Consider the following 14,598-nt stretch of genomic DNA (forward strand, 5'->3'; position numbering starts at 1 on the left):
CAGTCACAACGGATAACCGGCTCCATTTTTAAGGACGACTCCCACCCTTGCACTGGAAATTTCAGCTTCTTCCTTCTAGACGGAGGTATATAGTCCCACGGTGTAGAACAAAGCGGTATAAAAAGGGTTTTGTTGCAGCAGCCATCACTCAGGTGAACAGATTATAGCAACAGTGCACAGAAGCTATAGAAGCAACGTTTATGTACTTATTTATTTTATTTAGTGATTTACTGATTTGTAGCCTTGTGTACTTTTATCATGTGTGTTGCCTCGCCTTCTATTGCAAACCAAGTCTACCTACGGGTACAGATAAAAGTAACCTAACCTGGCAATTTATAGAATTATTCAACTTATTTAGACATGAAATGTGGCTTTAAAACAAATTTTTGATTTAATTTCTTACTGTACCAAAATGAATGTGTATTTGCAGATTCCAAACATCCAACAAATCAGGAAGAGGGAGACCAGGAAGTGGACCCAGGAGGCCATGGCACAAGCCCTACAGGAGGTGAAAGCAGGCAGGCTCACTCTACGGCAGGCAGCCCAGCAGTTTGGGGTCCCGAAGTCCAGCCTGAGTGACCGAGTCAGTGGAAGGGTGTCCTCTGACCGTGTCTATAGTCAGAGGACACTCCTCACCCCTGAAGATGAGGATTCCCTGGTGGAGTACTGTTTGTATTCTGCCAGTCACGGGTTTCCACTGACGAAGCCTCAGGTCCTGATCAACGCTCTGGTCATTTACAATTTCCACCATCAGGCAGCACCAAGAACTGTGCTTTTCCAGACGTGGTGGATTAACTTTAGAGAGCGGCACCACCATCGCCTTACTGCCCGGACCACAGACATAATTGATCCTGACAGGGCATACTCACCAAGAGGGGGCCAATTGAGGAGTATTTCGGGCTCCTCACCACCACCCTGGAGGAGCACGGGTTGAGGGAGAAACCTCGTCAGATATACAACTCCGACGAGATTAGTTTCAGCTGGACTCTACAAGAAGAAAAGTCATCATGCCCCGGGGGACTAAACATGCATATAGGCAGGCCCAGGGAACCAGAGACCACATCACCGTCCTGGCCTGCCTCAACGCGGCTGGGGAGGATGTCCCCCCATTCATCATCTACAAGGGGGGATATCCTGGGGGCCCCTATAACAAGGAAGGGGTTCCCGATGCCCTCTACGGGAAGTAGCCGTCAGGGTACATGGACAGTGAGCTGTTTAGGAAGTGGTTTGTCTGGCACTTCCTGAAGTTTGCCACGCAGTAGTGCCCGCTGCTGCTCATCATGGATGGACATCAATCACACCTGGATCCAGAGCTGGACCGGGCGGCACAGAGGGAGGGGGTCATTCTCTTGCGCCTGCCACCACATACGTCTCACATCCTTCAACCTCTGGATGTGAGTTTCTTCGGACCCTTGAAGGCAGATTTCTCTGGTGTTACAGGAGATCTGTCGGCAGTGAGCCACTTCTTCTTGGTTTCTAAGAAGGAGTCTTCAAGGGTCCTAAGAGACTCCTACCAGAGGGTGAAGGATCGGAGACTGGTGGTGGCTGGGTTCAGGAGGTGTGGCCTCTACCCTCTGGACCCAATGGCCATCGATTGGTCACGGGTCATGCCGTAAGGGCCGCGACGTGGGGCCTCCTCACCACCTCCACCAACCCCATCGGCATCTTCCTGGGCTGCGCCTGATGTTGCCCTTCCCTCCCAGCATCCCCTATCCCCAGCCCAACCAGCCCCTATCCCCAGAACCAACCTCCATCTGCCCCTCCTCCTCCAATCCTTACATCACCCATCCCCAGGTAACATCAGGTCAGATAACAGTAGACCTGGCCCACCTCCTGGCTGAAATCAACTACATCGTGGAGGACCGTGCTGCAAGGCAAGAGGCCCAAGCTCTGGCCAGAAGAGACAGAGAGCAGCAGCTTCCGGCAGCCACTTCCTCTACCCTGTCTGGCGGCTCCCAATTTGAATTTACGTATAAATCAGAATGTATTAACTATTGTGACGCATAAACATTATTATGAGTATGTATTTTAGTGATGTAAGAATAAAATGTTTATTATTTAGACAAACTGTTAATAGGTCACCCTCCTGAAGAGATGGAGCAGACAGTTTGGGAGTGTGGCCGGTGCCAGGAACCTGACCCTCCCGAGAGCTCGGAGGGATTGGTGTCGTGGGTCCAGTGTGACAGCTGCCACACATGGTATCACACCATGTGTGTGGGCTGGGACGAGGAGCTGGATGATGAAGATGATTATTTAAAATGTACTTTGTGTCCTGATTTTTTATTTTGTTTTTGTCTCGTTTGTTTTTAAATAAATATTTTCATCATCTTTTCAATCATTTGCAGAAGTTATTTGTCTTTCGCTTAAACAAAGTGGCTTTTCAATCATAACTTTTTGTGTTTAGTTGTAATATAACTCTTACTCTGCACTGTGTGTTATGATAGTAATTGTACTGTATGTGTGCATAACTGTTAAATTCCATGCATCAGCTGGTGTTTTGCCAGTGATTGACATGAAAAGAAACAAAACATCTAGCAGGTGGTGGTATACACTCAAATGGAAAAGAAGGAGCTTTTATTGCACAATTTGGAGGTGTTGAAGCGTGATATCTTATTGTGAAGGACAGAACTACGTTCCCGGATGTGTTGACAGCATTGATGGTAATGTTGGCGACCTGTAACAAGCACGGCTAATTCACCGGCGTTAGCGTCCTTTTAAATCATCTGAAAACATTACACGACCATTTTGATCAATATTTTAACTGCAAATACTGGAGTCAAAAGTACAAAAATACCCCTGAAATATATCGTGGAGTAGATGTACTTTAAGAATATCCAATTTATGCTGCTTTATACAAGTACCTCAAAATTGTACTTCAGTATATTACTTGAGTAAAAGTACTTAGTTACCTTCCATCACTGCATATCACATCTAATGGGCCTCATTATAATAAACACTGCTGGTTTATGGCGACACAGAATCAGCCTCATGTTTGTTGCAGCCTCATCATATGTTCACTGTAATATTTACTGTTGTGGCAATTTATCAGTACGTTCTTTTTAGATGTAACTTTTATCGCTGAACTCTGAACATTGTGTGCATGCAGACAAACAAAGGTAGCCTCTGTCTGACTTGCTGTAATCTTAACCTGATGGTTGTGAGAGCTCCTAGCCTCCGTTTCCTTCACAAAAGCAGAAACAGCAGCACCTGCCAAGGCCTTGACGTCTTAGCTCCATCCGAAAAAAGAGTAGGCCTGCGAGGGGGGGGACGAGATAATGTGCAGCTGGAACAAGCAGTTCAGTTTGTGTGAAGCATACTCCATATCCAACTTTGACTTGTTGTTAGACCTCCGACCCATCCGTGAGGAAAGAGCTCTGACCATTCAGCTGAATTATTATTCTAAGTGTCTGTACTGCATGTCGTTGTGAGTGTGTGTGCATAAATACCCAGTTCTAATTCAGTCTCACTGTATCTGTCTCTCTGTTTGGACTAAAGAAGATAGTAAGTAGATGAAGTCCAATGATCAACCCCAAAAGCATTAAAGCCACGATGTCTATATATTATGAAGTTAACATTGCACACAAAGACGAGGCTCCCTTGGATCACATTCCAGCATCAGCAACAATTGTACTGCTGACAAGTCTTTCTTTGCCTCCTTTTGGAGTTGAAATGTTCAAATTACATCTCACATAAACACTTCACTCCAGAGGCAATTCATTTCATACATTCTTACGTGAAAAAGGACTATAATCAGACAAATGCTTTTTTTGGATGCTTGCTGTGTACTTTGCTGCTCCTGGGAGCTGAGGCCACCTGCTGGAATCTCCTAACGCACTAATGGGATTTAACAAACGGAGACTTGTGAGCTGTTGCAGGCTTATGAATAATAAATGATTAAATAAACGTTTCCGTCGAGCTTGACATTAATTAAGATTTTTCTTGTGTTGCCAAATAAATACTTTATTTTAGCTGATTAAATGAAATACCCCCCACCTAATAAAAACAAACAAACATGTTAACCGAGATTGCCCTCGCCAAGTACTGCATGCTGTCACGTGCAAACACTGTCATCAGGGTGTGCATGTGCATGTGCTCTGTGCCGGTAACAACAGGAGAGTTCAGCCCTAAACCAAACCAGACCTATCAGGAAGTGTCTGAAGTCAGAGGAGGAAGACTTTGTGCACGAGTTCTACCATTTAATTCTACTGTACTTCCCACCAGCACCTTGGCAGCTGCAGTTCCCAAACACATTACAAGTTGGTAAGTGAACATGTGATCACGCTAAGTGTTGTGGCAACGTGACAGTCCCCCATGTTTCACACCTGCTGACCAGTAAACCAGAAAGAAGACATATGGGCATCAACGAGGACACACTTTAGAGTCTGATGATCTGGACATCACAGAACTGGTCAACACGTACTTTTTGGCCAGAAGTCTAGGAAACAAACATGACAGGTACAGTGTAACTGCAGAGAGCGGCGCCTTCCTCCTATACATATATTCTCATTAAATATTTTTTCATGTCAAATTTTTGTTTCAATGTTTAAAATTGGAGCAGCATCTATGTTGAGAAATGCATTGTTTTTGCCTTCTGGCTAGTCGGATGAACTGATCACAGTACAAGCGGTATAGTTCCTTTTGTATTAAGTCAATGAATGGCTAAAGTCTTAAAGACTCTCTTTTGTGTGTGTGTGTGTGTGTGTGTGTAGGTGTGAGAGAGAGAGACAAAAGGTCCTGTAGACATTTCAGCCATGAACAACTATTTGAGTTTCCACACAGTGTAGACTCAACATTAATCACAACATTGATCAGCCTGATCATGTCTGAATATGAAAATGTCCTCAGAGCATCCCTTGTGGGTTTCCACAGATATTGTCTCTGGAGGGAGGAGAGAGTCAATATTTGCCTTTATACTGGCACTCCCACCAGGCTCAGGTGTGTGCCGTCAGCTGACGAGCAACAACCTGAAAGACAGAATCACCGACACCTCCCTCCTGTACCGAACCTCTGCTTACCAGTAAAGACTGTTTTACATACACCTTATCCTGTGTTGTTGGTCGTTTATTTGAGTCCTGTTTTCCCTGCTTCACCGGTCGTAACACAGAGAGACAGACCAGGCAAGACAACCAACTACAAAGCCCTCGTGACTATTTGTTACTGTCCCCTTGTGCATCAATGTAGTCACTACAACTGAGACGGACTTGGCTTATGTGTTGAATGAGGCATGACGTCAACAACATGTTCAACAACATGCCATGCTTGGGATGGTTGTCATGTGAATGACACAGCAGAAAGTTCAGCCATTCAAGACAGTGATAGAAAAGACAGCAAGACAGTGATACGAGGGAAAATAGCTGAGCAAATTACAATTCCAAACAAATGCCATAGTTTTCTTTTTATTCCTCTTGATCAACCTAAAACATGACATGTTCTCTGTATTGTGTTTAAACAGCAATTTAAAAGTGAAATTTGCCATCCATTTTGGACGACCAAAATGTTACAATTAACTTTGATTGACTGAAAACACACTGTGAAAGGGTTAAAGTTCTAAGATGGAGACAAGGACGACTCCCAGGCGGGACAACGTTGTGGTAGAGACCTGTCAATCACAAGATAGCCCCGCCCTAAAGCATACCCTGCTGTGAAACTAGAGATTGAGACCATAAACTGTTGTTGACGATGTTTACCTAGGTAATACATCTGGTGGCATGCCACACTTTAACTATTTCTTATGTAAAGTGCTGGATATATTTGCAAATTGATGCAGGAAAACAATGTGAATGAGATCTCTTGCAGAATGCATGTTTTAAATTACTATATTGATCCCGGAAGGGGAAATTTGTCACTGCATTTGACCCATCCCTGTATATTGGGAGCAGTGGGCTGCCAATGACAGGCGCCCGGGGAGCCATTAGGGGTTCAGTGTATTGCTTAGAGACACTTCGACAAGTCCCAGTCAAGGATCGAACCGTTGACCCTGCGGTTACCAGACAACCTCTTAACCCAGTGAACCACGGTCGCCCCGTGTTTAAGTCACTTCAACATCAGATGGGCCCATCTTTAACATGTTGGAGAGCCCAGTATCAATTTAGAAAACAAACAATGGGCTGATCCAACTGTTTTATGGGCCAAAAAAACAAGACAGTTTTGTCGGCCCACTAAAAACAGGGTATTGAATCCCCAACGGTAGAGTGCTTGGTCATTCACTGCTGAGACAGATCCTTGTCAGATCTTGTGTTTCATGGGTAGAGAGGAGGATGAACCTGATTACTCATCAACTGAAAGCACACAAGTTCATTCTTGTAAAACATTATTGGCAACTTATGATTGGCTTCTTGCAACATGTGCGATGAATTGAATGCTGTAGCACGGGATGGGCCTAACTGGTGGTATGACTTGGGGATGTCTGGGTCCAAGTATCCCCACCTGCTCAACACAAGCTATATGTGATATGATTGTAGATGATCCACATATTATAAAATACTGTAGTTCAAATTGGAATCTCAAAATGTGAGTAAAAATATAAGTACAGAGAGCAGGGTGCAGTGATGCATTCAGCAATAGTGGTTCAACTGCTTCATGCAATGGGTGTGAGAAGGAAGTGATACACATCAAACACTGCTGATACCGACGAGGCTTCCCAACAAGGTAAACCTACCTGAATTTTAAGTCTATGAAGTAGATTTTCTATAGAATTGCCTTGGACATTTCAGTTATTTGTTATCTTTTAGCTTTGGTTTGTTTGCTCGATTTATATGAAACTGTGTTAACTAAGTAGAAGGGTGTCGCATTGGTCAAGGGAGAACCTAATTATTGGGTCTTTCACTTGACATTGGCCTTGGTGGAGTGAGGTTTTTAGAAGGAAAGGATGCTTTGATGAAATTAAACAGTTCCATCTCTACTAAGTACTTTAGAGTTCAAATCTAATAGCATTCTATATCAGTGATATTACTTGTTTTACTCACCTGCTCTTACACTCTGTAATGTGTCCTCTAACACTCATATGGCAATATTAATGCCAGGTCCAGCAAATGTAGGTACCGGTACATGTAGTAGATGTAACTAGAGTAGTGGCCTCTGGAAACATTCCGTTGATAGGGAGGAGTGGCAAGTGATGGATTAACAGGTTCATGAGTGATAGAAAAGATCACAGTCATTTTGGTTTCAGAAGTAGACCAACCTGTAGACCAACCTATTTTAATCAAGCACAGCCAGCCAACAGGGCAAGTTCAGTTTGTTAAAATATTTTAGAAGCAGGTTGATTATACAGTTTCTTCCAGTCATACTCACTTATAATTAACATTTTCTTCATTTTCTGACAGATGTGGGACCAAATGGAATGGACTACAGATATGGATACTACAGTGTGTTTGAGTGGGGATCACTATGGGTTACTTGAAATTCAACACTTCATACTGACTGAATTTCTTTTGAGACAATTCTCCCAAGGATTGATTTAGTTGACATTGAGAAGGTTACTATGCAACGATTACTGTAGGAATCAAAGTCATGGCAAAGCAACTGAGGTGGTGGCAGCTGTGTTACAAAGTGGACTTACTTTTGAACAAGTACCGTAATGAAGACCAACTCAGCTGACACGAAAGAAGACGACTGGATTAACTGTACAAGAGATACAACTCAACATATCAGGTCAGATCAACTTCTTTAATAATGTACAGTAGATTGGTTTTATCTGTTTTTCTTTAAATTTCAGTGAGACTGTTGAATAAGGAAATCCATTTTTATTTTATTTTTCAATTTATTATACTATATTGATCCCGGAAGGGGAAATTTGTCTCTGCATTGACACATACAAAACAACTGTAAGATCAGGTTTGTTTTACTCAATAAGTTAAGCTTTGTGTTTATTCATGCAGTAAGCCAAACCTCATTTTGATTACCTGATATTATTGCTAGACTGTATTGATATAGGGAGCAGTGGGCTACCAATGACAGGCGCCCGCGGAGCCGTTAGGGTTTCAGTGTCTTGCTCAAGGACATTTCGACACTTGACAAGTCCCAGTCAAGGATCGAACCGTTGACACTGCAGTTACCAGACAACCCTCTTAACCAGTGAGCCACGGTCATGAGCCACTTGTATGACACTATCAATAGTCTAGCAATAATATCAGTTATAAACACAAAGCTTAATTCACTTAGTAAAACAAACCTGATCTTACAGTTGTTTTATAAATAAAAATCAGGGTAAACAATTAGAAATATGGGAAAAATCCAAAGTGAATGAAATGTAGTTTGAGGAAACAACGCGAGACTGGCCAGAGGTGACGTGTTGTAGGCCTCACAATCGGGAGGAGTGAAGTAGTTGTCGGCCAGCTTCAACGGTAAACCACGTAACCGAAAAGGCTTGCTCTCCGCATAAAGCTGAAATTTTGCATCCAACGCTGTATAACCACTGAAATGGTAAGGTTACTGGTGGTTATTGGTTAAATACTTGTTCATACACTTACTGATACGATAGCCGATTCATACAGTCGACGAACCAGCTAGCCTGTTAGCATAGCCTTTGTTTGTTGCGCGATGTCATGAAATTATTCAATTCTTTTAATGACAGCGTGACACAGCTCTTATTAAATATCTGGCTTTTCTAGTTTGGCTGAAGTTCATGATGTGAAACGGAGAGTTTGATTGCAACATTTATGTTACGCTCATCTGACGAGCAGGCTTCCAGAAGCTTCTAAACTTCGATGGAAGCAGCCATCGTGGAGGAGTGTTATTTGTGATTAGATTTTCTTATTTGCTCATTTCATAACTCCATTATACATATATTCATATATATATATAGTATATAAATGGGCCTATGAATTGTTGTCAAACAACAAGCTTACAATACTGATGTAAAATGTAATTGTTCTGCAGGTTCAAATAATAGACGAGGAGAGGTGTCCTCTTCCAGTGAGTATATTCGTCTCTTTTGACTTTCATGTTGTACAGCACATCTAACACACACACACACACACACATACACACGAGGACATACAGACACATTATAAATATCTTTGACATCACAAACGTAATGTTTGACCATGGACTATTGTATATTTTCTGTTATACAGTAGTAAAATAAATATATACTCTTTTTCTCTGTTTATTATCATTCCCTTCTTAGGTCCAGTGTGAGACCAACCCTACTGGTTTTGGTGGAGTTGTGGTGTATGATGATCACACTTACGCGTTACCTTCTGTGAGTACATATACATTAAAATGAGCATTGACTGTACCCTGTGATATGTCTGTCATTGGTGATGGCATTCTTCCAAGGATGGAACGAGTTCATGCCATACTATAGTAAAAGTACTATTATGTTACCGAAATTGTACTTAAGTAAAAGTAAAAGTGCGTGTATAAAAATGTTCTTGGTTAAAAGTAAAAAGTAGGTCAGTGGAAATGTGCTCTGAGCAAACGTTTTATATTTTCCATAATATAACTTTTAGACCACAAAATAAATCGCATTAAATGTCAACTTGTGGAACAACATCAGCAACAATACATTGAAGTACGATAGACGGCACGTTGCAGTCTGTGCACGCAACAGATTATCAATTATCAACAGACAAGAGACACAACTCAGACAAGCAAAATGGTTCGTGATTATTTTTATTGTTTTTTTATCTTTTATGGTTTTATCTTATTTTTATTGATATACTTTGTGAATCATGTTCTATGAAAGGTACACACTAAATAAACATATTATTGTTATTATCATTACTATCAGTGAGTCGGGCAGAGTGTAACAGGTGAAATGTTAAATGTCAATCAACAAACCTGTAATTTTAATAAGATATATTGTTGTTTTACACTCAGATTCGAATCATACAGCCGGAGGAATCGTCTCTTCCTGTAAGTGTAATTATTTATCTTGTTTGGTCTTCGCCTTACCTCATATCTGCTATATGGTCACCCTGCATTATTTCATATCCACATAGACATACACTGCCAATCAAAAAAGCGAATCATGAAATGATGATTCTATTTTTGGATCAAATAAATGTATACTGCTGTTTATTGCCATTCCCTTCTTATGTCCAGTGTGAGAGCGACCCCACTGGTCTGAAGAGAATTGTGGCGTATGATGATCACACTTACGCCTTACCTTCACATTAAAATCAACGTTGACTGGTGATTTTTCTTGTGATGGGGTTCATATTTACTCAGAGCAGGAAAGAGGATGAGACTGATACTCAAATAAGAGATTTATTCAAGTAACGATGAAAGTACTTAAGTTTAAAAAAATTGTATGTAAAAGTAAGTAAGTCATCCGGCCTCGGTGCTAACACTGTTCTACACCCGTCTCACCACCTCACGTTATTTTGAACGTATATATTGAACATGTAACTTTCCCACACTGTTACCTCTCTGGAGCGCCGCCCTCCTGCAGCTTCTTCTCTGCTGCTGATGATTTTTGTCCTTGTTTTTGTTCCAATCTCACATTGTTTATTAGGACTTTTTAATTAACTCTGTAACTTCAAATGTCGTGAAGTACAATATTTGTTATAGAAAGTAATGAAGTAAAAGTAAAGTGACTGATTGTTAAAAATATTCAAAAAAGTATCGGTAAAAAAACCAAACAATTTGTTTCAGGAACAAGAGTATATTAATTATTTTACTTCCACCCCTCCATTATCCTCCAATTATCCTTTGCTTGAGTATTTCCATTTTGTGCTTATTACAATTATTTTCACTTATTTCTTTTCTTTCTATGTTTTTATAAACCAGAGTAATAGTTTGAGAAAATACTTGTTTGCTTTGTTTTGGAGTGTCTCCAAAATATAGAAGGCTACAGCCAGCAGCCAGTTAGCTTAGCATAAACACTGGAAACATAGCCTGGCTCTGTCTAAAAGTAACAATATCTAATTGTTCAGGAGATGATGACTGAAGTTTTTTATTCTTTTCCTTTGCAACTTTGCTGAAGTGATGTTCTCACCAATGATAATAAGAATACATGTCGTTCATGTTTCCTGTTTCTCTTCTTGCAGGTGGGGTCGGCATGGTCCATTGGTGGTGATGACACTTGCTGGTGTGATGACCTCGCTTTTTCTTTTTCTCTTTTTTTCTTTTATGTTTTCTCAAACATAATTGAACCTCAATAAAACATTTTTCAAATGTATTTTCTCATGGTTTGTTTTTTATCTCACACAGCTCAGGCTTGAAGGCAAGGGAGGAAATGGTGACTTTTTCCAACACACATTCAATTTAGTTCAGCCTTCCCTTGTGAGATTTATTGTATAAAAACACAAACAAACAGTTGCATGAAAAAGCTTTCATGTGCACTATGAATCAGAAAAGTGTGTTTTACCATATGCAGTCCTTGCAATAGTCCTACCTCTGTGTCAGGGCTTTATTTTCCTCATCACAATCCAACAATTAGCTAGAAGGACAAAAGTGCCTTTTTTGAGAGATACATGTGGATCTTAGTCAGTTCATACAGTTCAATAACGGCACCGACTAAGCAGCTGTATTTGACAAGTTCATAAAATCGAACGCCTCCCCAACTCTGCTGTTTTTAGGCTTTTGACACAAACGTAGCTCGATGAAACCCTTTGTCTGTAAACAGAAGTCTACATTCATCAGACATAGAAAACACATTCTGCAGACATTTTAAGAAAAAGCCTGTAGCTAAGATTGTGCTGTAGATGGAGGGATGGAACAAAGATAAGGGTTGGTAAAAGTGACACTTTATTTTTACCATATACTGGGGAATCGCTAATTTCACTTCTACTTTCACTTGCTTACTGGTGATGCGCATTGTCAACATCTATGTTGTATTTCGATAATAAATGCTGAAACTGGGGTTACATCAGCCTGCAGTTGTACCAGTTCAATACCGTTACATTATTGTGAAATATTAGGAGGGAAGGTATTGCAGTTTTGCATCAGTCAAGGCTCTAAAGATTAGTAGCCCTGCTATACATTGTTGTTGCTTTTGTTTAGGTTAAGCACCCGTCCTAGTAATGATTTCATCACAAATCCCTAATAATACATCTTGAAAGTAGATTTTAGTGTTCATCCCTTCTCATAAAAGAAGTTTCAGCAGGTTAAGAAGATGGCGGGGTGAGAGTTCACTGGGATGTCAGGGCAAAAACACCAGGCCGTCTAAACTGAGACTTCGTGCTTGAGAAGCGTATGATTAAGCGTATGATTTGTGGAGTCCTGGGGTAATAATTACGAATCATTAGAGCTCCCACGATGACACTCATCCGGTCCAGAGAGGACCGGATGAGTGTCATCAGGAGGAGAGCGGATGCTGGCAGGTGAGTGCCTGGACTGAGCACAGAACACTGAAAGGGGTTGAAGGAGGCGGCATGGAAAAGGCTACAAACAGACTGTTGGACTCTTCCCTGAAGGGGGACGATCAGTGGCTCGGAGCTGTTTGGTGCGATGTTGTTCACTTAGATCAACCAAAAAGGCAATGAAAAAGAAGGGATTTCAGTGTGCCATTTCATTGCCATCTCAAGGGTACATGTGAACCATCACTGCATTGTGGGAACTGGCTGATGGGGAACAGAACTACCGCTGAGTATACATCATTCTAAGCAGGATTTAAACATGTGTTCACAATGGAAAAGTGACAAAATGCATCTCGTATGCAGATTGTATCCAGATATGATGTAACCTGATTACATTTACCCCTGGTATTAATATGAGTCTCCAGTGGCCACATTGACATCTGATTGAGGTCCGATGGCTCGGCCCAGCTCAAGCAACCCAATGTCAAGTTGTAAATTGGTAACAAAACAAAACACACCCAAAACCAGCCGGTATAGACACTATAAATGCTTGATTTTTGCACTGTACACTGAAATCCACCAATGCAATGCACCAAGGAAATAGAGGAGCTGCCCATTACTTGAATAAATCACTAATTACGAACGGTGGTGAAACAGCCCCAGGAACACCTCAACAGACGAAAGATAACTTATTGCAAAATTCATTGTTAATATAAAACTAACAAACCCAAAGTAGCCTTGATGCCTTGTGAGAATGAAATGCATCCGCTGGTGCAACATGTCAACAGATAAAAAAATGCAAAAACCTACATGGAGATCTGAACCCTGTCCCTGATATTTTCACCGTGTTCACCGACGTCTGTACTGAACCTGCACTTGATTCCATAAATTCCTCCAACGCTCTGTTGGCAGCGTAGAAGAACATTTTCTCCCTTTAGTGGGCGGCGAAGATGCAGCCAATCAATATGGTCCTTTACCCTTCACAAAGGCTACAAACACACCTTTACTCCTAGGCTGTGTGAAAGTGTTTTTATATGTTTCATCATGTGAAACTAACTTTATCGAAAAACTTCCATTGAAAACAGAGTGTGTGTGCTGCCTTTGTGGTCTGTGGTCATATTTTCAATCAGGCCTACAATTTGAAATCGAGGCTGTACTGTATCTGCAACCATTAGACAGTCAATCCACTGATGCGATTCAATTATTCATCAAAAGACCTTCAGGTGTAGAAGTGTGGAGCTGGAGAAGGCAGGAACAAATGTTGGATCAGTATACGATGAGTACGTCAGCAGGTAGGATTGGCTTTTTATACACGAGCACTGATTAACCTTGAGGGCCATGTACAGTATTTGTTTTTTTATGTTATATCTTTTCAATTTTTTAACATTTTGACATTGCCCACATAAATCCACAGCAATCAAGTACTGCATACTGCTTTAGTAGGGTCACATATACATACAGTACATAATGAAAGATCAGAGTACAGAAACTACAAACTACCGCTCCAATGTATGGCGATGGCAGCGTCACATGCTGTTCTTGAGCTACCGAGGCGCCGGCCAGATGGATGAAGTTTTGGCAACACCGTCTCATACAATGTTACGTTCCCATGCAACTTTTGTGGTCAACGTTGAAAACAAAAGAAAAACTGCTACAAAAGTACTTTGTTAGGGCAACAAAACTAGGCTACTTGTTGAGGTGTTTTGGTTTTGTTGAAGTGTACTAGAATTTGTGTACAACTTCAAAATAAAAAGCTGAAAGTTACAACTGCCAATTTCTATATTGTGTGATTTCATGACTAAAGTGTTTATATGCTGGTCATGAATTTCTCTTTTTTTGGCAATAACACTCATACTTTAACATTTTGGAAAGGCTGCTTGTTTGCTGCCTGACGAGGATTGGATGATATGTGTCTCTGTCTAACATGTAACAAATGTCTGTGAAGAACATTTTGTCATTATCCTCAACGTGGGCCTGATGTGGCAGATTCAGCCTACATGATGTCTGGAGCCATGCTAAAAATGTATCTAAAGCAACAAAAACAAATACCAAGGACAGGAATCAATAATGAGGCAAAAGCAAACAGAAGGCACCGTTATATGAGCATCTTCACATTGCTTTATTCCTCACATTTAACAATCAGCCTCGTGTGGTTACCACTTATTTTACAGCACCAGCAAGACAGCCAACATCACCAACATCAATAATGTGAACAAAACATTTATTTTCACTTGAATTCACCTGTTTAAAAATGTAAAATGTACCCAAAATGTGTGTTTAAGTGACGTAAAGTTCCAAAAGTACACATGTATACTGTATAGCCAATGCAGTTTGCTTTTTTAGTGTTGTTGAG

General features: G+C 41.0%; 1 long non-coding RNA gene across 1 annotated transcript; it reads left to right on the forward strand.

Moving 5' to 3' along the window:
* Positions 1-7,402: 7,402 nt before the first annotated feature.
* Positions 7,403-9,202, forward strand: LOC306788763. Its single transcript, XR_013772622.1, has 3 exons — positions 7,403-7,650; positions 8,878-8,913; positions 9,128-9,202. It is a non-coding gene; the product is annotated as an uncharacterized lncRNA (long non-coding RNA).
* Positions 9,203-14,598: the final 5,396 nt, after the last annotated feature.

This window comes from Melanostigma gelatinosum (genome assembly GCF_949748355.1).
Source record: "Melanostigma gelatinosum genome assembly, chromosome: 15".
Taxonomy (NCBI): Eukaryota; Metazoa; Chordata; class Actinopteri; order Perciformes; family Zoarcidae; genus Melanostigma; species Melanostigma gelatinosum.